Genomic DNA, 23,262 nt, shown 5'->3' on the forward strand with positions numbered 1-23,262 from the left:
CACTACCATATAGACCCTGGTCAACAGTAGTCCACTACAGGGTCTATAACCTCCAGACGAGCTTCAATGCCATACAACTCTCCTTCCGTGGCCTCCAACTGCTCTTAAACGCAAGTAAAACTAAATGCATGCTTTTCAATCGATCGCTGCCCGCACCTGCTCGCCCGTCCAGCATCACTACTCTGGACGGCTCTGACTTAGAATACGTGGACACTACAAATACCTGGGTGTCTGGTTAGACTGTGGACTCTCCTTCCAGACTCACATTAAGCATCTCCAATCCAAAATTAAATCTAGAATCGGCTTCCTATATCGCACAAAGCATCCTTCACTCATGCTGCCAAACATACCCTCGTAAAACTGACCATCCCACCGATCCTCGACTTCGGTGATGTCATCTATAAAATAGCCTCCAACACTCTACTCAACAAACTGGATGCAGTCTATCACAGTGCCATTCGTTTTGTTACCAAAGCCCCATACACTACCCACCATTGCGACCTGTACGCTCTCGTTGGTTGGCCCTCGCTTCATACTCGTCACCAAACCCACTGGCTACAGGTTATCTACAAGTCTCTGCTAGGTAAAGCCCCGCCTTATCTCAGCTCACTGGTCACCATAGCAGCACCCACTCGTAGCACGCGCTCCAGCAGGTATATCTCTCTGGTCACCCCCAAAGCCAATTCCTCCTTTGGTCGTCTTTCCTTCCAGTTCTCTGCTGCCAACGACTGAAACAAATAGCAAACATCTCTGAAGCTGGAGACTCACATCTCCCTCACTAGCTTTAAGCACCAGCTGTCAGAGCATTTTACAGATCACTGCACCTGTACTTAGCCTATCTGTAAACAGCCGATCTATCTACCTACCTCATCCCCATACTGGTATTTATTTATTCTGCTCCTTTGCACCCCAGTATCTCTACCTGCACATTTATCTTCTGCCGATCTACCATTCCAGTGTTTAATTGCTATATTGTAATTACTTCACCACCATGGCCTATTTATTTCCTTAACTTACCTCATTTGCACTCACTGTATATAGACTTTTTGTTTTCTTTTGTTCTACTGTGTTATTGACTGTATGTTTTGTCTATTCCATGTGTAACTCTGTGTTGTTGTATGTGTCGAATTGCTTTGCTTTATCTTGGCCAGGTCGCAGTTGTAAATGAGAACTTGTTCTCAACTGGCCTACCTGGTTAAATAAAAATAAATAAGAAGCCTCCAGCAATGATCCATGGCACGAAGCCTCCAGTGAGAGCCTCCAGTCCGGAGCCTCCAGTGACGGTCTCCAGTCCAGAGCCTCCATCGACGGCCTCCAGTCCGGAGCCTCCATCGACGGCCTCCAGTCCGGAGCCTCCAGTTACGGCCTCCAGTCCAGAGCCTCCATCGACGGCCTCCAGTCCAGAGCCTCCATCGACGGCCTCCAGTCCGGAGCCTCCATCGACGGCCTCCAGTCCAGAGCCTGCAGTGACGGTCTCCAGTCTGGAGCCTCCAGTGACGGTCTCCAGTCCGGAGCCTCCACAGCTGTCTATCGTTGTCTCTAATTGGGAATCATACTTAGGCAGCCTTTTCCCCCTGTTGTAGTTGTGGGTAGTTGACTTTGTTAGAGGCATTATACCTGAAGTCAAGCTTCACGGTCGTTTTGTATTGTTTATTGTTTTTGTTGGCGACATTCTAATAAAAAGGAATATGTACGCTCACCACGCTGCACCTTGGTCCACTTCTTACGACGCCCGTGACAGGTATGATGGCTGCGTGGTGTTTATACTTGCATACTATTGTTTGTACAGATGAACGTGGTACCTTCAGGCATTTGGAAATTCCTCAAAAGGATGAACCAAACATGTAGAGGTCTACAAATGTATTCTGAGGTCTTGGCTGATTTCTATTGATTTTCCCATGATGTCAAGCAATGAGGCACTGAGTTTGAAGGTAGGCCTTGAAATACATCCACAGGTACACCTCCAATTGACTCAAATGATGTCAATTAGAAACTTCTAAAGTCAGGACAATTTTCTGGAATTTTCCAAGCTATTTAAAGGTACAGTCGACTTAGTGTATTTAAACTTCTGACCCACTGGAATTGTGATACAGTGAATTATAAGTGAAATAATCTGTCTGTTAACAATTGCTTGAAAAATGAGTAAATGTCCTAACCGACTTGCCAAAACTATAGTTTGTTAACAAGAGATTTGTGGAGTGGTTGAAAAACGACTTTTAATGACTCCAACCTAAGTTTATGCAAACTTCCGACGTCAACTGTATATAGGGCAGCAGCCTCTAAGGTGCAGGGTTGAGTTTCCGGGTGGTAGCCAGCTAGTGATGAGTGTTTAACAGTCTGATGGCCTTGAGATAGAAGCTGTTTTTCCAGTCTCTCGGTCCCAGTTTTGCTGCACCTGTACTGACCTCACCTTCTGGATGATAGCGGGGTGAACAGGACGTGGCTCGGGTGGTTGATATCCTTGTTGAACCTTTTGGCCTTCCTGTGACATCAGGTGCTGTAGGGCTGGCAGTGTGCCCCCAGTGATGCGTTGGGCAGAACGCACCACCCTCTGGACATCCCTGCGGTTGTGGGTGGTGCAGTTGCCGTACCGGGCGTTGATACAGCCCGACAGGATGCTCTGAATTGTCCATCTGTAAAAGTTTGTGAGAGTCTTAGTGGCCAAGCCAAATTTCTTCAGCCTCCGAAGGTTGAAGAGGCGCTGTTGTGCCTCCTTCACCACACTGTCTGTATATTTGGACCATTTCAGATTGTCAGTGATGTGTATAGCAAAGTTTTTCACCTTTTCACTGTGGTGCCATCGATGTGGATAGGGGCGTGCTCTGTTGTCTCCTGAAGTCCACGATCAGCTCCTTCGTTTTGTTGTCCCTCAACGTTGAGGGACCACTCTGCCAGGGCCCTCACCTCCTCCCTGTAGGATGTCTCGTCATTGTTGGTAATCAGGGCTACTACTGTTGTATCGTCTGCAAACTTGATGATTGAGTTGGAGGCGTGTGTGGCCACACAGTCATGGGTGAACAGGGAGTACAGGAGAGGGCTGAGTACGCACCCTTGTGGGGCCCCTGTGTTGAGGATCAGTGAAGTGGAGGTGTTGTTTCCTACCTTCACATTGTTGAAGCACCTTTGGCAGTGATTACAGCCTCAAGTCTTCTTGGGGTGATGCTACAAGATTGACACACCTGTATTTGGGGAGTTTTTCCCATTCTTCTCTGCAGATCCTCTCATGCTCTGTCAGGTTGGATGGGGAGCGTCGCTGCACAGCTATTTTCAGGTCCTTGAACCTCAGGAATTGGACCACTATCGGCCTGGGCCTGTCACCTGGGCCAGTGGTGGGTTTTCCAGTCCTGTGGGCGCGTTCCACCTCAAACTTCCGGTGGTCCACCTTCAAGTAACATAGGTGACGCTGTTACTCCTCACAGTTCCAGGTAACCAAAGGTCTAGATATGCTCAAACCCTAAACCCCATCCCGAGTACTCAATTCTGCCTCCTCTGGTCTCTTGGCCCACTCACCACTAAAGCAGGGTAACTCCCGCTCAGCCCAGTCCAAGCTCTTCTCTGTCCTGGCACCCCAATAGTGGAACCAGCTTCCCCCCCTGAAGCTAGGACAGCAGAGTCCCTGTCCATCTTCCCCTGACACTAGGACATCAGAGTCCCTGTCCATCTTCCCCTGAAGCTAGGACAGCAGAGTCCCTGTCCATATTCCCCTGAAGCTAGGACATCAGAGTCCCTGTCCATATTCCCCTGACCCTGCTAGGACATCAGAGTCCCTGTCCATCTTCCCCCTGACGCTAGGACATCAGAGTCCCTGTCCATCTTCCCCATGAAGCTAGGACATCAGAGTCCCTGTCCATCTTCCCCCTGAAGCTAGGACATCAGAGTCCCTGTCCATCTTCCCCCTGAAGCTAGGACAGCAGAGTCCCTGTCCATCTTCCCCCTGAAGCTAGGACATCAGAGTCCCTGTCCATCTTCCCCCTGAAGCTAGGACATCAGTGTCCCTGTCCATCTTCCCCTGAAGCTAGGACAGCAGAGTCCCTGTCCATCTTCCCCTGATGCTAGGACAGCAGAGTCCCTGTCCATCTTCCCCTGATGCTAGGACATCAGAGTCCCTGTCCATCTTCCCCTGATGCTAGGCTCTTCCCCCTGAGGACATCAGAGTCCCTGTCCATCTTCCCCCTGACGCTAGGACATCAGAGGCCCTGTCCATCTTCCCCCTGATGCTAGGACATCAGAGTCCCTGTCCATCTTCCCCCTGAAGCTAGGACATCAGAGTCCCTGTCCATCTTCCCCCTGATGCTAGGACATCAGAGTCCCTGTCCATCTTCCCCCTGATGCTAGGACAGCAGAGTCCCTGTCCATCTTCCCCCTGATGCTAGGACAGCAGAGTCCCTGTCCATCTTCCCCCTGAAGCTAGGACATCAGAGTCCCTGTCCATCTTCCCCCTGATGCTAGGACATCAGAGTCCCTGTCCATCTTCCCCCTGACGCTAGGACATCAGAGTCCCTGTCCATCTTCCCCCTGAAGCTAGGACATCAGAGTCCCTGTCCATCTTCCCCCTGATGCTAGGACAGCAGAGTCCCTGTCCATCTTCCCCCTGAAGCTAGGACATCAGAGTCCCTGTCCATCTTCCCCCTGAAGCTAGGACATCAGAGTCCCTGTCCATCTTCCCCCTGATGCTAGGACAGCAGAGTCCCTGTCCATCTTCCCCCTGAAGCTAGGACATCAGAGTCCCTGTCCATCTTCCCCCTGAAGCTAGGACAGCAGAGTCCCTGTCCATCTTCCCCCTGACGCTAGGACATCAGAGTCCCTGTCCATCTTCCCCTGAAACTAGGACATCAGAGTCCCTGTCCATCTTCCCCTGAAAAGGACATCAGAGTCCCTGTCCATCTTCCCCTGACAGTACCTAGGACATATCCCTTAAAATTCCCCTGATACTGGACATTTGAGGCCCTTTCCATCTTCCCCCTGATGCTGGACTGAGTGTATTTACTATGACTGAGATATCTTCCCCCCTGATGCTTAACATCAGAGTCCTGTCCATCTTCCCCTGATGCTTGGACAGCAGAGTCCCTGTCCATCTTCCCCCTGAAATGCTAGGACATCAGAGTCCCTGTCCATCTTCCCCCTGATGCTAAAGTAAATCACATAAGATCTTCCCCCTGAATGCTAAAATGTTAGATGTCCCTGTAAATCTTCCCCTGATGCTAGGAAATGACTAAAATGTAAATGTCCATCTTCCCCTGATGCTAAATGACATAAAATGTCCTGTAAATCTTCCCCTGATGCTAGGACTGCTAAATGACCCTAAAATCTTCCCCCTGAAATGTAAATCACATAAGAGTGTCCATCTTCCCCCTGATGCTAGGAATGTTAAAGTCCCTGTCCATCTTCCCCTGAGCGTCTAGGAAATGACTTAAATGTTAAATGTCCATCTTCCCCCTAAGAGTGTCTGCTAAATGACTCAAATGTCCCTGTAAATCTTCACCCTAAGAGTGTCTGCTAAATGGACATCAGATGTCCCTGTCCATCTTCCCCCTGAGAGGTCTGCAGAATCCCTTCCATCTTCCCCCTGTTAAATGTAAATCACATCAGAGTCCCTGTCCATCTTCTAAATGACTTAAATGTTAAAAAAGTACCTTAAATTATCCTCTTCAATGAAAATCTTAAATGTGAAATGTAAATCACATTTGAGTCTTTCCCCTCTTACTATCTCTGAATGTAAATGTATTTACTATAAGAGATATGTGGTAAATGTCTTAAATGTTAAATGTAAATGTAAATCACCTAAAGTATCTTAAATGTGCACTAAATGTTAAATGTAAATCACATAAGAGTGTCTGCTAAATGACTAAAATGTTAAATGTAAATCACATAAGAGTGTCTGCTAAATGACTTAAATGTTAAATGTAAATGTAAATCACATAAGAGTGTCTGCTAAATGACTAAAATGTTAAATGTAAATGTAAATCACATAAGAGTGTCTGCTAAATGACTTAAATGTTAAATGTAAATGTAAATCACATAAGAGTGTCTGCTAAATGACTTAAATGTTAAATGTAAATGTAAATCACATAAGAGTGTCTGCTAAATGACTTAAATGTTAAATGTAAATGTAAATCACATAAGAGTGTCTGCTAAATGACTTAAATGTTAAATGTAAATCACATAAGAGTGTCTGCTAAATGACTTAAATGTTAAATGTAAATGTAAATCACATAAGAGTGTCTGCTAAATGACTAAAATGTAAATACGTGTCTGCGTATGTACATTCAGTCAATACAGAGTATAGTGAGCAGCTGCAGCTGTGGCCTCAGGTTTCCCTGGCAACTGAACCCAACCAGGAAGCACTGCTACATTCCACAGACAACGTCAATGAAAGGGTTTTGTTGTTATGGTCATGTGAGGAGGGAGGAGATGAGGGGAAGTAGGGGTGGAGGTGGGGGGGATTAGGGGAGGTAGGGACCGGAGTCCTCAGTCGTTGGAAGCCCGGTTGCCGTGGTAACCGTTCATAAGTCGGAATGCAGCTGCAAGCAGTCAAACAGTCAGCTGAGGCCCTCTGGCAAAATCCTTTCAAATATTATTTATTTACCGCAAGTGTAATTTATTTTTGTATTTATTTTCCTGCCAGCTGACGGGCAGCTAGGCCTTTGGTTGCAAGTTTGAGAAAAATATGTAAAGCATACCGTGTGAAAGATGAGAGAGAGTCACACTTCATCTGAGGACGGTTCTCACCAGGGTACCATTCTGCTTGGAAAATACTTTTTTATTTTGTTTCTTTTATTTCACCTTTATTTAACCAGGTAGGCTAGTTGAGAACACCTTTATTTAACCAGGTAGGCTCGTTGAGAACACCTTTATTTAACCAGGTAGGCCAGTTGAGAACACCTTTATTTAACCAGGTAGGCTCGTTGAGAACACCTTTATTTAACCAGGTAGGCCAGTTGAGAACACCTTTATTTAACCAGGTAGGCCAGTTGAGAACTATTTAAACCAGGTAGGCCAGTTGCACCTTTATTTAACCAGGTAGGCCAGTTGAGAACACCTTTATTTAACCAGGTAGGCTAGTTGAGAACACCTTTATTTAACCAGGTAGGCTTTAACCAGGTAGGCTAGTTGAGAACACCTTTTTTAACCAGGTAGGCTAGTTGAGAACACCTTTATTTAACCAGGTAGGCTAGTTGAGAACACCTTTATTTAACCAGGTAGGCTCGTTGAGAACACCTTTATTTAACCAGGTAGGCTCGTTGAGAACACCTTTATTTAACCAGGTAGGCTAGTTGAGAACACCTTTTTTTGAGAACACCTTTACCAGGTAGGCTAGTTGAGAACACCTTTGAGAACACCTTTATTTAACCAGGTAGGCTAGTTGAGAACACCTTTACCTTTTTTTAACCAGGTAGGCTAGTTGAGAACACCTTTATTTAACCAGGTAGGCTCGTTGAGAACACCTTTATTTAACCAGGTAGGCTCGTTGAGAACACCTTTATTTAACCAGGTAGGCTCGTTGAGAACACCTTTATTTAACCAGGTAGGCTAGTTGAAAACACCTTTATTTAACCAGGTAGGCTAGTTGAGAACACCTTTTTTTAACCAGGTAGGCTAGTTGAGAACACCTTTATTTAACCAGGTAGGCCAGTTGAGAACACCTTTATTTAACCAGGTAGGCTAGTTGAGAACACCTTTTTTTAACCAGGTAGGCTAGTTGAGAACACCTTTATTTAACCAGGTAGGCTCGTTGAGAACACCTTTATTTAACCAGGTAGGCTCGTTGAGAACACCTTTTTTTTAACCAGGTAGGCTAGTTGAGAACACCTTTATTTAACCAGGTAGGCTCGTTGAGAACACCTTTATTTAACCAGGTAGGCTCGTTGAGAACACCTTTATTTAACCAGGTAGGCTAGTTGAGAACACCTTTTTTTTAACCAGGTAGGTCAGTTGAGAACACCTTTATTTAACCAGGTAGGCTAGTTGAGAACACCTTTATTTAATCAGGTAGGCAAGTTGAGAACACCTTTATTTAATCAGGTAGGCTAGTAGAGAACAAGTTCTCATTTACAACTGGGACCTGGACAAGATAAAGCAAAGCAGTGCGACACAAACAACCACACAGAGTTACACATGGAATAAACAACAACACAGAGTTACACATGGAGTAAACAACCACACAGAGTTACACATGGAGTAAACAACCACACAGAGTTACACATGGAGTAAACAACAACACAGAGTTACACATGGAGTAAACAACCACACAGAGTTACACATGGAGTAAACAACAACACAGAGTTACACATGGAGTAAACAACCACACAGAGTTACACATGGAGTAAACAACCACACAGAGTTACACATGGAGTAAACTACCACACAGAGTTACACATGGAGTAAACAACCACACAGAGTTACACATGGAGTAAACAACCACACAGAGTTACACATGGAGTAAACAACCACACAGAGTTACACATGGAATAAACAACAACACAGAGTTACACATGGAGTAAACAACAACACAGAGTTACACATGGAGTAAACAACCACACAGAGTAAACAACAACACAGAGTACACATGGAGTAAACAACAACACAGAGTTACACATGGAGTAAACAACAACACAGAGTTACACATGGAGTAAACAACAGAGTTACACATGGAGTAAACAACCACACAGAGTTACACATGGAATAAACAACCACACAGAGTTACACATGGAGTAAACAACAGAGTTACACATGGAGTAAACAACCACACAGAGTTACACATGGAATAAACAACCACACAGAGTTACACATGGAATAAACAACAACACAGAGTTACACATGGAATAAACAACAACACAGAGTTACACATGGAATAAACAACAACACAGAGTTACACATGGAATAAACAACAACACAGAGTTACACATGGAGTAAACAACCACACAGAGTTACACATGGAATAAACAACCACACAGAGTTACACATGGAGTAAACAACAACACAGAGTTACACATGGAGTAAACAACCACACAGAGTTACACATGGAATAAACAACCACACAGAGTTACACATGGAATAAACAACCACACAGAGTTACACATGGAGTAAACAACCACACAGAGTTACACATGGAGTAAACAACCACACAGAGTTACACATGGAGTAAACAACAACACAGAGTTACACATGGAATAAACAACCACACAGAGTTACACATGGAGTAAACAACCACACAGAGTTACACATGGAATAAACAACCACACAGAGTTACACATGGAATAAACAACAACACAGAGTTACACATGGAATAAACAACCACACAGAGTTACACATGGAGTAAACAACCACACAGAGTTACACATGGAATAAACAACCACACAGAGTTACACATGGAGTAAACAACCACACAGAGTTACACATGGAATAAACAACCACACAGAGTTACACATGGAATAAACAACCACACAGAGTTACACATGGAATAAACAACAACACAGAGTTACACATGGAGTAAACAACCACACAGAGTTACACATGGAATAAACAACCACACAGAGTTACACATGGAATAAACAACCACACAGAGTTACACATGGAGTAAACAACCACACAGAGTTACACATGGAATAAACAACAACACAGAGTTACACATGGAGTAAACAACAACACAGAGTTACACATGGAGTAAACAACAACACAGAGTTACACATGGAATAAACAACAACACAGAGTTACACATGGAATAAACAACAACACAGAGTTACACATGGAATAAACAACAACACAGAGTTACACATGGAATAAACAACAACACAGAGTTACACATGGAGTAAACAACCACACAGAGTTACATGGAATAAACAACCACACAGAGTTACACATGGAGTAAACAACCACACAGAGTTACACATGGAGTAAACAACCACACAGAGTTACACATGGAATAAACAACCACACAGAGTTACACATGGAATAAACAACAACACAGAGTTACACATGGAATAAACAACCACACAGAGTTACACATGGAGTAAACAACAGAGTTACACATGGAGTAAACAACCACACAGAGTTACACATGGAATAAACAACCACACAGAGTTACACATGGAATAAACAACCAGAGTTACACAGAGTTACACATGGAATAAACAACCACACAGAGTTACACATGGAATAAACAACCACACAGAGTTACACATGGAATAAACAACCACACAGAGTTACACATGGAGTAAACAACCACACAGAGTTACACATGGAATAAACAAGCGTACAGTCAATAACACAACAGAAAAAAATAAAGTCTATATACAGTGTGCAAATGGAGTAAGGAGGTAAAGGAAATAAATAGACCATAGTAGTGAAGAAATTACAATTTAGCAAATTAATACTGGAGTGATAGAGGAGCAGATGACGGTGTGTTTTATGTCTTTATGTTTATGTTTTATGTGGGAACTTTGACAGAACAGATTTTTCTGAAGGAACCTCTCTTGACGTTGTGGATGCCAGATGCACTACTGGTGAAACCAACGTCAGTGCTTTAGGAGAATCAGCTTAGTCTCTGTCCGACTCAGGGTAAACTGCCCATGGCTGAATCACCGGGCCCTCTACCTCGCTAAAACACGTGACCTCCCTCCTTGACAACTTACCAATCACTTATGCAATAGAAAAGGACCCGATTCAGTAGCACCATTGGCTGCAAGCCGAGTTGTGGAGTGAGTTTACTTCACGCTCTTATCTCGGTTGCGCTAGTTAAAAGTACTGTGGCAAAGAGCAAGATAAATCATGTATTTTTTTTAAATCAGACCAGGAAGTGTTACCAAGGTGGAGAACAGGAGTGACATTCAGATGGCAGGGATATCACCTGAGAACACGCAAATATATCCTGGAGGCTGTAGACAGAGTGTAATATACTGGAGGCTGTAGACAGAGTGTAATATACTGGAGGCTGTAGACAGAGTGTAATATACTGGAGGCTGTAGACAGAGTGTAATATACTGGAGGCTGTAGACAGAGTGTAATATACTGGAGGCTGTAGACAGAGTGCAATATACTGAAGGCTGAATTCCCATGTACTTTTTGTGGTGAGGAAAGCAGAGCAAAGTCCCTATCTCTGTCTAGTCAAGCATTATGATATGATGTGGTAATAATAAAGTCACTATCTCTGTCTAGTCAAGCATTATGATATGATGTGGTAATAATAAAGTCACTATCTCTGTCTAGTCAAGCATTATGATATGATGTGGTAATAATAAAGTCACTATCTCTGTCTAGTCAAGCATTATGATATGGTGTGGTAATAATAAAGTCACTATCTCTGTCTAGTCAAGCATTATGATATGGTGTGGTAATAATAAAGTCACTATCTCTGTCTAGTCAAGCATTATGATATGGTGTGGTAATAATAAAGTCACTATCTCTGTCTAGTCAAGCATTACAATATGATGTGGTAGTAATAAAGTCCCTATCTCTGTCTAGTCAAGCAGTATGATATGGTGTGGTAATAATAAAGTCCCTATAATAATAAAGTCACTATCTCTGTCTAGTCAAGCATTACAATATGATGTGGTAGTAATAAAGTCCCTCTATCTTACTGTCTAGTCAAGCATTATATGATGTGGTAATAATAAAGTCACTATCTCTGTGTGATGTAATAATAAAGTCACTATCTCTGTCTAGTCAAGCATTATGATATTGGGTGGTAGTAATAAAGTCCCTATCTCTGTCTAGTCAAGCAGTATGATATGGTGTGGTAATAATAAAGTCACTATCTCTGTCTAGTCAAGCATTATGATATTGGGTGGTAGTAATAGAGTCAGGTAGAGTATCTCATGATAAGCTGTAGACCACACTATTTACCTAGAGACTTTTCATCAGGTTTTTTATCTGTAGCTGTTAACACAACTATCAGAGACTGGCACTAAGACAGCATTGAATGAGCTGTATGAGCAAATAAGAAACCGTTCATACAGAGGCGGCGCTCCTAGTGGCCGGGGACATTAATGCAGGGAAACTTAAATCCGTTTTACCAAATTTTTATCAGCAAGTTCAATGTGCAACCAGAGGAGAAAATAACACCTTTACTCCACACACAGACGCATACAAAGCTCTAGATCACCTTTACTCCACACACAGACGCATACAAATCCTTCGCCCTCCATTTGGTAAATCTGACCACAATTAAATCCTCCTGATTCCTTCTTACAAGCAACAATTAAAGCAGGAAGCACCAGTGACTTGCTCGATACGGAAGTGGTCAGATGAAGCAGATGCTAAACTACAGGACTGTTTTGCTAGCACAGACTGGAATGTGTTCTGGGATTCTTCCGATGGCATTGAGGAGTGCACCACATCAGTCACTGGCTTCATCAATAAGTGCATCGATGACGTTGGCCCCAGAGTGACCGTACGTACATACCCTAACCAGAAGCCATGGATTACAGGCAACATCTGCACTGAGCTAAAGGCGAGACCTGCCGCTTTCAAGGAGCGGGACTCTAACCCGGAAGCTTATAAGAACCATCAAACAGGCAAAGCGTCACCGCAGGTCTACCTACACCTGTTGTATTCAGCATTTCACTGTAAGGTCTACTACACCTGTTGTATTCAGCATTTCACTGTGAGGTCTATCTACACCTGTTGTATTCAGCATTTCACTGTCAGGTCTACTACACCTGTTGTATTCAGCATTTCACTGTCAGGTCTACTACACCTGTTGTATTCAGCATTTCACTGTGAGGTCTACCTACACCTGTTGTATTCAGCATTTCACTGTAAGGTCTACTACCTATACCTGTTGTATTCAGCATTTCACTGTGTGGTCTACTACACCTGTTGTATTCAGCATTTCACTGTAAGGTCTACCTACACCTGTTGTATTCAGCATTTCACTGTAAGGTCTACTACACCTGTTGTATTCAGCATTTCACTGTGAGGTCTACCTACACCTGTTGTATTCAGCATTTCACTGTGAGGTCTACTACACCTGTTGTATTCAGCATTTCACTGTGAGGTCTACTACACCTGTTGTATTCAGCATTTCACTGTAAGGTCTACTACACCTGTTGTATTCAGCATTTCACTGTAAGGTCTACTACACCTGTTGTATTCAGCATTTCACTGTGAGGTCTACTACACCTGTTGTATTCAGCATTTCACTGTGAGGTCTACTACACCTGTTGTATTCAGCATTTCACTGTGAGGTCTACTACACCTGTTGTATTCAGCATTTCACTGTGAGGTCTACTACACCTGTTGTATTCAGCATTTCACTGTGAGGTCTACTACACCTGTTGTATTCAGCATTTCACTGTGAGGTCTACTACACCTGTTGTATTCAGCATTTCACTGTGAGGTCTACTACACCTGTTGTATTCAGCATTTCACTGTGAGGTCTACTACACCTGTTGTATTCAGCATTTCACTGTCAGGTCTACTACACCTGTTGTATTCAGCATTTCACTGTCAGGTCTACTACACCTGTTGTATTCAGCATTTCACTGTGAGGTCTACTACACCTGTTGTATTCAGCATTTCACTGTAAGGTCTACTACACCTGTTGTATTCAGCATTTCACTGTAAGGTCTACTACACCTGTTGTATTCAGCATTTCACTGTAAGGTCTACTACACCTGTTGTATTCAGCATTTCACTGTAAGGTCTACTACACCTGTTGTATTCAGCATTTCACTGTAAGGTCTACTACACCTGTTGTATTCAGCATTTCACTGTAAGGTCTACTACACCTGTTGTATTCAGCATTTCACTGTGAGGTCTACTACACCTGTTGTATTCAGCATTTCACTGTGAGGTCTACTACACCTGTTGTATTCAGCATTTCACTGTGAGGTCTACTACACCTGTTGTATTCAGCATTTCACTGTGAGGTCTACTACACCTGTTGTATTCAGCATTTCACTGTGAGGTCTACTACACCTGTTGTATTCAGCATTTCACTGTGAGGTCTACTACACCTGTTGTATTCAGCATTTCACTGTAAGGTCTACTACACCTGTTGTATTCAGCATTTCACTGTAAGGTCTACTACACCTGTTGTATTCAGCATTTCACTGTAAGGTCTACTACACCTGTTGTATTCAGCATTTCACTGTAAGGTCTACTACACCTGTTGTATTCAGCATTTCACTGTAAGGTCTACTACACCTGTTGTATTCAGCATTTCACTGTAAGGTCTACTACACCTGTTGTATTCAGCATTTCACTGTGAGGTCTACTACACCTGTTGTATTCAGCATTTCACTGTGAGGTCTACTACACCTGTTGTATTCAGCATTTCACTGTGAGGTCTACTACACCTGTTGTATTCAGCATTTCACTGTGAGGTCTACTACACCTGTTGTATTCAGCATTTCACTGTGAGGTCTACTACACCTGTTGTATTCCTGTTGTATTCAGCATTTCACTGTGAGGTCTACTACACCTGTTGTATTCAGCATTTCACTGTGAGGTCTACTACACCTGTTGTATTCAGCATTTCACTGTGAGGTCTACTACACCTGTTGTATTCAGCATTTCACTGTGAGGTCTACTACACCTGTTGTATTCAGCATTTCACTGTGAGGTCTACTACACCTGTTGTATTCAGCATTTCACTGTGAGGTCTACTACACCTGTTGTATTCAGCATTTCACTGTGAGGTCTACTACCCCTGTTGTATTCAGCATTTCACTGTGAGGTCTACTACACCTGTTGTATTCAGCATTTCACTGTGAGGTCTACTACACCTGTTGTATTCAGCATTTCACTGTAAGGTCTACTACACCTGTTGTACTCAGCATTTCACTGTAAGGTCTACTACACCTGTTGTATTCAGCATTTCACTGTGAGGTCTACTACACCTGTTGTATTCAGCTTTTCACTGTGAGGTCTACTACACCTGTTGTATTCAGCTTTTCACTGTGAGGTCTACTACACCTGTTGTATTCAGCATTTCACTGTGAGGTCTACTACACCTGTTGTATTCAGCATTTCACTGTGAGGTCTACTACACCTGTTGTATTCAGCATTTCACTGTGAGGTCTACTACACCTGTTGTATTCAACATTTCACTGTGAGGTCTACTACCCCTGTTGTATTCAGCATTTCACTGTGAGGTCTACTACACCTGTTGTACTCAGCATTTCACTGTGAGGTCTACTACACCTGTTGTACTCAGCATTTCACTGTAAGGTCTACTACACCTGTTGTACTCAGCATTTCACTGTAAGGTCTACTACACCTGTTGTATTCAGCATTTCACTGTGTGGTCTACTACACCTGTTGTATTCAGCTTTTCACTGTGAGGTCTACTACACCTGTTGTATTCAGCTTTTCACTGTGTGGTCTACTACACCTGTTGTATTCAGCATTTCACTGTGAGGTCTACTACACCTGTTGTATTCAGCATTTCACTGTGTGGTCTACTACACCTGTTGTATTCAGCATTTCACTGTGAGGTCTACTACACCTGTTGTATTCAGCATTTCACTGTCATGTCTACTACACCTGTTGTATTCAGCATTTCACTGTGAGGTCTACTACACCTGTTGTATTCAGCATTTCACTGTGAGGTCTACTACACCTGTTGTATTCAGCATTTCACTGTGAGGTCTACTACACCTGTTGTATTCAGCATTTCACTGTCAGGTCTACTACACCTGTTGTATTCAGCATTTCACTGTGAGGTCTACTACACCTGTTGTATTCAGCATTTCACTGTGAGGTCTACTACACCTGTTGTATTCAGCATTTCACTGTAAGGTCTACTACACCTGTTGTATTCAGCATTTCACTGTGAGGTCTACTACACCTGTTGTATTCAGCATTTCACTGTCATGTCTACTACACCTGTTGTATTCAGCATTTCACTGTAAGGTCTACTACACCTGTTGTATTCAGCATTTCACTGTGAGGTCTACTACACCTGTTGTATTCAGCATTTCACTGTGAGGTCTACTACACCTGTTGTATTCAGCATTTCACTGTGAGGTCTACTATACCTGTTGTATTCAGCATTTCACTGTAAGGTCTACTACACCTGTTGTATTCAGCATTTCACTGTGAGGTCTACTACACCTGTTGTATTCAGCATTTCACTGTGAGGTCTACTATACCTGTTGTATTCAGCATTTCACTGTGAGGTCTACTACACCTGTTGTATTCAGCATTTCACTGTGAGGTCTACTACACCTGTTGTATTCAGCATTTCACTGTCAGGTCTACTACACCTGTTGTATTCAGCATTTCACTGTGAGGTCTACTACACCTGTTGTATTCAGCATTTCACTGTAAGGTCTACTACACCTGTTGTATTCAGCATTTCACTGTGAGGTCTACTACACCTGTTGTATTCAGCATTTCACTGTGAGGTCTACTACACCTGTTGTATTCAGCATTTCACTGTAAGGTCTACTACACCTGTTGTATTCAGCATTTCACTGTAAGGTCTACTACACCTGTTGTATTCAGCATTTCACTGTAAGGTCTACTACACCTGTTGTATTCAGCATTTCACTGTAAGGTCTACTACACCTGTTGTATTCAGCATTTCACTGTGAGGTCTACTACACCTGTTGTATTCAGCATTTCACTGTAAGGTCTACTACACCTGTTGTATTCAGCATTTCACTGTGAGGTCTACTACACCTGTTGTATTCAGCATTTCACTGTGAGGTCTACTACACCTGTTGTATTCAGCATTTCACTGTGAGGTCTACTACACCTGTTGTATTCAGCATTTCACTGTGAGGTCTACTACACCTGTTGTATTCAGCATTTCACTGTAAGGTCTACTACACCTGTTGTATTCAGCATTTCACTGTGAGGTCTACTACACCTGTTGTATTCAGCATTTCACTGTAAGGTCTACTACACCTGTTGTATTCAGCATTTCACTGTAAGGTCTACTACACCTGTTGTATTCAGCATTTCACTGTGAGGTCTACTACACCTGTTGTATTCAGCATTTCACTGTAAGGTCTACTACACCTGTTGTATTCAGCATTTCACTGTAAGGTCTACTACACCTGTTGTATTCAGCATTTCACTGTAAGGTCTACTACACCTGTTGTATTCAGCATTTCACTGTGAGGTCTACTACACCTGTTGTATTCAGCATTTCACTGTAAGGTCTACTACACCTGTTGTATTCAGCATTTCACTGTAAGGTCTACTACACCTGTTGTATTCAGCATTTCACTGTAAGGTCTACTACACCTGTTGTATTCAGCATTTCACTGTGAGGTCTACTACACCTGTTGTATTCAGCATTTCACTGTGAGGTCTACTACACCTGTTGTATTCAGCATTTCACTGTAAGGTCTACTACACCTGTTGTATTCAGCATTTCACTGTAGGTCTACTACACCTGTTGTATTCAGCATTTCACTGTGAGGTCTACTACACCTGTTGTATTCAGCATTTCACTGTAAGGTCTACTACACCTGTTGTATTCAGCATTTCACTGTGAGGTCTACTACACCTGTTGTATTCAGCATTTCACTGTGAGGTCTACTACACCTGTTGTATTCAGCATTTCACTGTGAGGTCTACTACACCTGTTGTATTCAGCATTTCACTGTGAGGTCTACTACACCTGTTGTATTCAGCATTTCACTGTGAGGTCTACTACACCTGTTGTATTCAGCATTTCACTGTGAGGTCTACTACACCTGTTGTATTCAGCATTTCACTGTGAGGTCTACTACACCTGTTGTATTCAGCATTTCACTGTGAGGTCTACTACACCTGTTGTATTCAGCATTTCACTGTGAGGTCTACTACACCTGTTGTATTCAGCATTTCACTGTGAGGTCTACTACACCTGTTGTATTCAGCATTTCACTGTCAGGTCTACTACACCTGTTGTATTCAGCATTTCACTGTGAGGTCTACTACACCTGTTGTATTCAGCATTTCACTGTCAGGTCTACTACACCTGTTGTATTCAGCATTTCACTGTGAGGTCTACTACACCTGTTGTATTCAGCATTTCACTGTGAGGTCTACTACACCTGTTGTATTCAGCATTTCACTGTAAGGTCTACTACACCTGTTGTATTCAGCATTTCACTGTGAGGTCTACTACACCTGTTGTATTCAGCATTTCACTGTAAGGTCTACTACACCTGTTGTATTCAGCATTTCACTGTAAGGTCTACTACACCTGTTGTATTCAGCATTTCACTGTGAGGTCTACTACACCTGTTGTATTCAGCATTTCACTGTAAGGTCTACTACACCTGTTGTATTCAGCATTTCACTGTGAGGTCTACTACACCTGTTGTATTCAGCATTTCACTGTGAGGTCTACTACACCTGTTGTATTCAGCATTTCACTGTAAGGTCTACTACACCTGTTGTATTCAGCATTTCACTGTGAGGTCTACTACACCTGTTGTATTCAGCATTTCACTGTGAGGTCTACTACACCTGTTGTATTCAGCATTTCACTGTGAGGTCTACTACACCTGTTGTATTCAGCATTTCACTGTAAGGTCTACTACACCTGTTGTATTCAGCATTTCACTGTAAGGTCTACTACACCTGTTGTATTCAGCATTTCACTGTGAGGTCTACTACACCTGTTGTATTCAGCATTTCACTGTAAGGTCTACTACACCTGTTGTATTCAGCATTTCACTGTGAGGTCTACTACACCTGTTGTATTCAGCATTTCACTGTAAGGTCTACTACACCTGTTGTATTCAGCATTTCACTGTCAGGTCTACTACACCTGTTGTATTCAGCATTTCACTGTAGGTCTACTACACCTGTTGTATTCAGCATTTCACTGTGAGGTCTACTACACCTGTTGTATTCAGCATTTCACTGTCAGGTCTACTACACCTGTTGTATTCAGCATTTCACTGTCAGGTCTACTACACCTGTTGTATTCAGCATTTCACTGTCAGGTCTACTACACCTGTTGTATTCAGCATTTCACTGTGAGGTCTACTACACCTGTTGTATTCAGCATTTCACTGTGAGGTCTACTACACCTGTTGTATTCAGCATTTCACTGTAAGGTCTACTACACCTGTTGTATTCAGCATTTCACTGTGAGGTCTACTACACCTGTTGTATTCAGCATTTCACTGTCAGGTCTACTACACCTGTTGTATTCAGCATTTCACTGTGAGGTCTACTACACCTGTTGTATTCAGCATTTCACTGTGAGGTCTACTACACCTGTTGTATTCAGCATTTCACTGTGAGGTCTACTACACCTGTTGTATTCAGCATTTCACTGTGAGGTCTACTACACCTGTTGTATTCAGCATTTCACTGTGAGGTCTACTACACCTGTTGTATTCAGCATTTCACTGTGAGGTCTACTACACCTGTTGTATTCAGCATTTCACTGTGAGGTCTACTACACCTGTTGTATTCAGCATTTCACTGTGAGGTCTACTACACCTGTTGTATTCAGCATTTCACTGTGAGGTCTACTACACCTGTTGTATTCAGCATTTCACTGTAAGGTCTACTTCACCTGTTGTATTCAGCATTTCACTGTAAGGTCTACTACACCTGTTGTATTCAGCATTTCACTGTGAGGTCTACTACACCTGTTGTATTCAGCATTTCACTGTGAGGTCTACTACACCTGTTGTATTCAGCATTTCACTGTGAGGTCTACTATACCTGTTGTATTCAGCATTTCACTGTCAGGTCTACTACACCTGTTGTATTCAGCATTTCACTGTGAGGTCTACTACACCTGTTGTATTCAGCATTTCACTGTAAGGTCTACTACACCTGTTGTATTCAGCATTTCACTGTGAGGTCTACTACACCTGTTGTATTCAGCATTTCACTGTAAGGTCTACTACACCTGTTGTATTCAGCATTTCACTGTAAGGTCTACTACACCTGTTGTATTCAGCATTTCACTGTAAGGTCTACTACACCTGTTGTATTCAGCATTTCACTGTGAGGTCTACTACACCTGTTGTATTCAGCATTTCACTGTAAGGTCTACTACACCTGTTGTATTCAGCATTTCACTGTGAGGTCTACTACACCTGTTGTATTCAGCATTTCACTGTGAGGTCTACTACACCTGTTGTATTCAGCATTTCACTGTGAGGTCTACTACACCTGTTGTATTCAGCATTTCACTGTAAGGTCTACTACACCTGTTGTATTCAGCATTTCACTGTCAGGTCTACTACACCTGTTGTATTCAGCATTTCACTGTGAGGTCTACTACACCTGTTGTATTCAGCATTTCACTGTGAGGTCTACTACACCTGTTGTATTCAGCATTTCACTGTAAGGTCTACTACACCTGTTGTATTCAGCATTTCACTGTAAGGTCTACTACACCTGTTGTATTCAGCATTTCACTGTCAGGTCTACTACACCTGTTGTATTCAGCATTTCACTGTGAGGTCTACTACACCTGTTGTATTCAGCATTTCACTGTGAGGTCTACTACACCTGTTGTATTCAGCATTTCACTGTAAGGTCTACTACACCTGTTGTATTCAGCATTTCACTGTGAGGTCTACTACACCTGTTGTATTTGGTCCATGCGACAAATAACATGTGATTAGATAGGACACATAGGACACATAGGACACATAGGACACATAGGACACATAGGACACATAGGACACATAGGACACATAGGACACATAGGACAGATTGGACAGATGGGACAGATTGGACAGATTGGACAGATGGGACAGATAGGACAGATAGGACATATAGGACATATAGGACAGATACAATAGATAGGACAGATAGGACATATAGGACAGATTGGACAGATTGGACAGATGGGACAGATAGGATAGATAGGACATATAGGACATATAGGACATATAGGACAGATACAATAGATAGGACAGATAGGACAGATTGGACAGATTGGACAGATGGGACAGATGGGACAGATTGGACAGATTGGACAGATGGGACAGATGGGACAGATGGGACAGATGGGACAGATGGGACAGATGGGACAGATGGGACAGATGGGACAGATGGGATAGATGGGATAGATGGGACAGATAGGACAGATAGGACAGATAGGACAGATGGGACAGACGGGACAGATGGGACAGATAGGACAGATACAACAGACAGGACAGACAGGACAGACAGGACAGACAGGACAGATAGGACAGATAGAAAATATGGGATAGATATGGCAGATAGGGTAGATAGGATACATAGTCTATATAGGACAGATAGGATAGTGTGTGGTAGAGAGAGGTTGAGGGCAGAAAGATCAGGGACCAGCCTAACCCAGCCTAGCGTGGAGGTGTTAGATGGTGAGAGGCGGAGGGGGGTAAGAGGGGGAGTGTTAGGGGGAGAGAAGGCGAGGGGGGAGAGAGGGTGATGGAGAGGCGAAAAGGTGAGGGTGGGGGGAGAGGGCGATGGGGGAAAGGGTGATGTTCAGGGGGAGAGAGGGTGAGAGAGGGGGATGGAGAGGGGAAAAGGTGAGGGAGGAGAGAGGGTGAGGGGGAAAGGGTGATGTTCAGGGGGAGAGAGGGTGAGGGTTAGGGTGAGAGAGAGTGATGGAGAGGGGAAAAGGTGAGGGAGGAGAAAGGGTGAGGGGGGAAAGGGTGATGTTCAGGGGGAGAGAGGGTGATGGAGAGGGGAAAAGGTGAGGGAGGAGAGAGGGTGAGGGGGGAAAGGGTGATGTTCAGGGGGAGAGAGGGTGAGTCCTAGGGGGGAGAGAGGGTGATGGAGAGAGAGAGAGAGCCAAGTCCAGCCAAGCGGTATGTAATCATTATGGATGACTGGTCCTGCCCGACCCTGGGAGGGAGCCACTCTCACACTGTCCTCCATTCATAACTAACAACAGAGGAGGTGAAGACAGCTGAAACAGTCAGGGCTTTGCTGTGAGTGAAGCCTCTCTCTGCAGCCAACAGATCCCCTCTGTACACTGTTTGGCTGAGTGACTAATCGCTTTAGAGGTGAAAGAGGACTGCAGCAATTCCCAACGAGTCAAATCAATGGAAAGCAACACAATGTGCTTCTCACAGGAAAATAACGAGTAAAAAAAGACCAATGAAAATAAAAACATCGATATTTACTACACAACAAACATAAGAGGATAAAAAAACTACAGTGACACAAATTGAACAACTAAAAATCAGCCTGAGGAAAAGCAAAGCTAAAAATGTGTTTAAAGATCTCTTGACCACAGTTTCAGGATCTCTGGCAGGCTGGGGGCATAGTAACTAGAGGCTGGGGTCATAGTAACTAGAGGCTGGGGGCATAGTAACTAGAGGCTGGGGTCATAGTAACTAGAGGCTGGGGGCATAGTAACGAGAGGCTGGGGGCATAGTAACTAAAGGCTGGGGGCATAGTAACTAGAGGCTGGGGGCATAGTAACTAGAGGCTGGGGGCATAGTAACTAGAGGCTGGGGTCATAGTAACTAGAGGCTGGGGGCATAGTAACGAGAGGCTGGGGCATAGTAACTAAAGGCTGGGGGCATAGTAACTAGAGGCTGGGGGCATAGTAACTAGAGGCTGGGGGCATAGTAACTAGAGGCTGGGGGCATAGTAACTAAAGGCTGGGGGCATAGTAACTAGAGGCTGGGGGCATAGTAACTGAAGGCATAGTCACTAAAGGCTGGGGGCATAGTAACTAGAGGCTGGGGACATAGTCACTAAAGGCTGGGGGCATAGTAACTAAAGGCTGGGGGCATAGTAACTAGAGGCTGGGGGCATAGTAACTAGAGGCTGGGGGCATAGTAACTAGAGGCTGGGGGCATAGTAACTAAAGGCTGGGGGCATAGTAACTAGAGGCTGGGGGCATAGTAACTAGAGGCTGGGGTCATAGTAACTAGAGGCTGGGGGCATAGTAACGAGAGGCTGGGGGCATAGTAACTAGAGGCTGGGGGCATAGTAACTAGAGGCTGGGGGCATAGTAACTAGAGGCTGGGGGCATAGTAACTAAAGGCTGGGGGCATAGTAACTAGAGGCTGGGGGCATAGTAACTAGAGGCTGGGGGCATAGTAACTAGAGGCTGGGGACATAGTCACTAAAGGCTGGGGGCATAGTAACTAGAGGCTGGGGACATAGTAACTAAAGGCTGGGGCCATAGTAACTAGAGGCTGGGGACATAGTCACTATAGGCTGGGGGCATAGTAACTAGAGGCTGGGGGCATAGTAACTAGAGGCTGGGGGCATAGTCACTATAGGCTGGGGCCATAGTAACTAGTAACTAAAGGCTGGGGGCATAGTAACTAAAGGTTGGGGGCATAGTAACTAGAGGCTGGGGGCATAGTAACTAAAGGCTGGGGGCATAGTAACTAGAGG

General features: G+C 43.7%; 1 long non-coding RNA gene across 2 annotated transcripts; it reads left to right on the plus strand.

Annotated features, from left to right (window-relative positions):
* Nucleotides 1-12,783: 12,783 nt before the first annotated feature.
* Nucleotides 12,784-19,906, plus strand: LOC127915909 (uncharacterized). 2 transcript variants are annotated; one of them, XR_008092895.1, is made up of 4 exons: nucleotides 12,784-13,450; nucleotides 17,793-18,704; nucleotides 18,780-19,539; nucleotides 19,806-19,906. It is a non-coding gene; the product is annotated as an uncharacterized LOC127915909 (long non-coding RNA). The 2 variants fall into 2 exon arrangements; XR_008092894.1 differs by lacking the exon at nucleotides 12,784-13,450 and adding an exon at nucleotides 14,388-14,943 and having other exon boundaries at nucleotides 17,337-18,704.
* The last annotated feature ends 3,356 nt before the right edge of the window (nucleotides 19,907-23,262 follow it).

The sequence above is a fragment of the Oncorhynchus keta genome, chromosome 3 (genome assembly GCF_023373465.1).
Source record: "Oncorhynchus keta strain PuntledgeMale-10-30-2019 chromosome 3, Oket_V2, whole genome shotgun sequence".
Classification (NCBI taxonomy): Eukaryota; Metazoa; Chordata; class Actinopteri; order Salmoniformes; family Salmonidae; genus Oncorhynchus; species Oncorhynchus keta.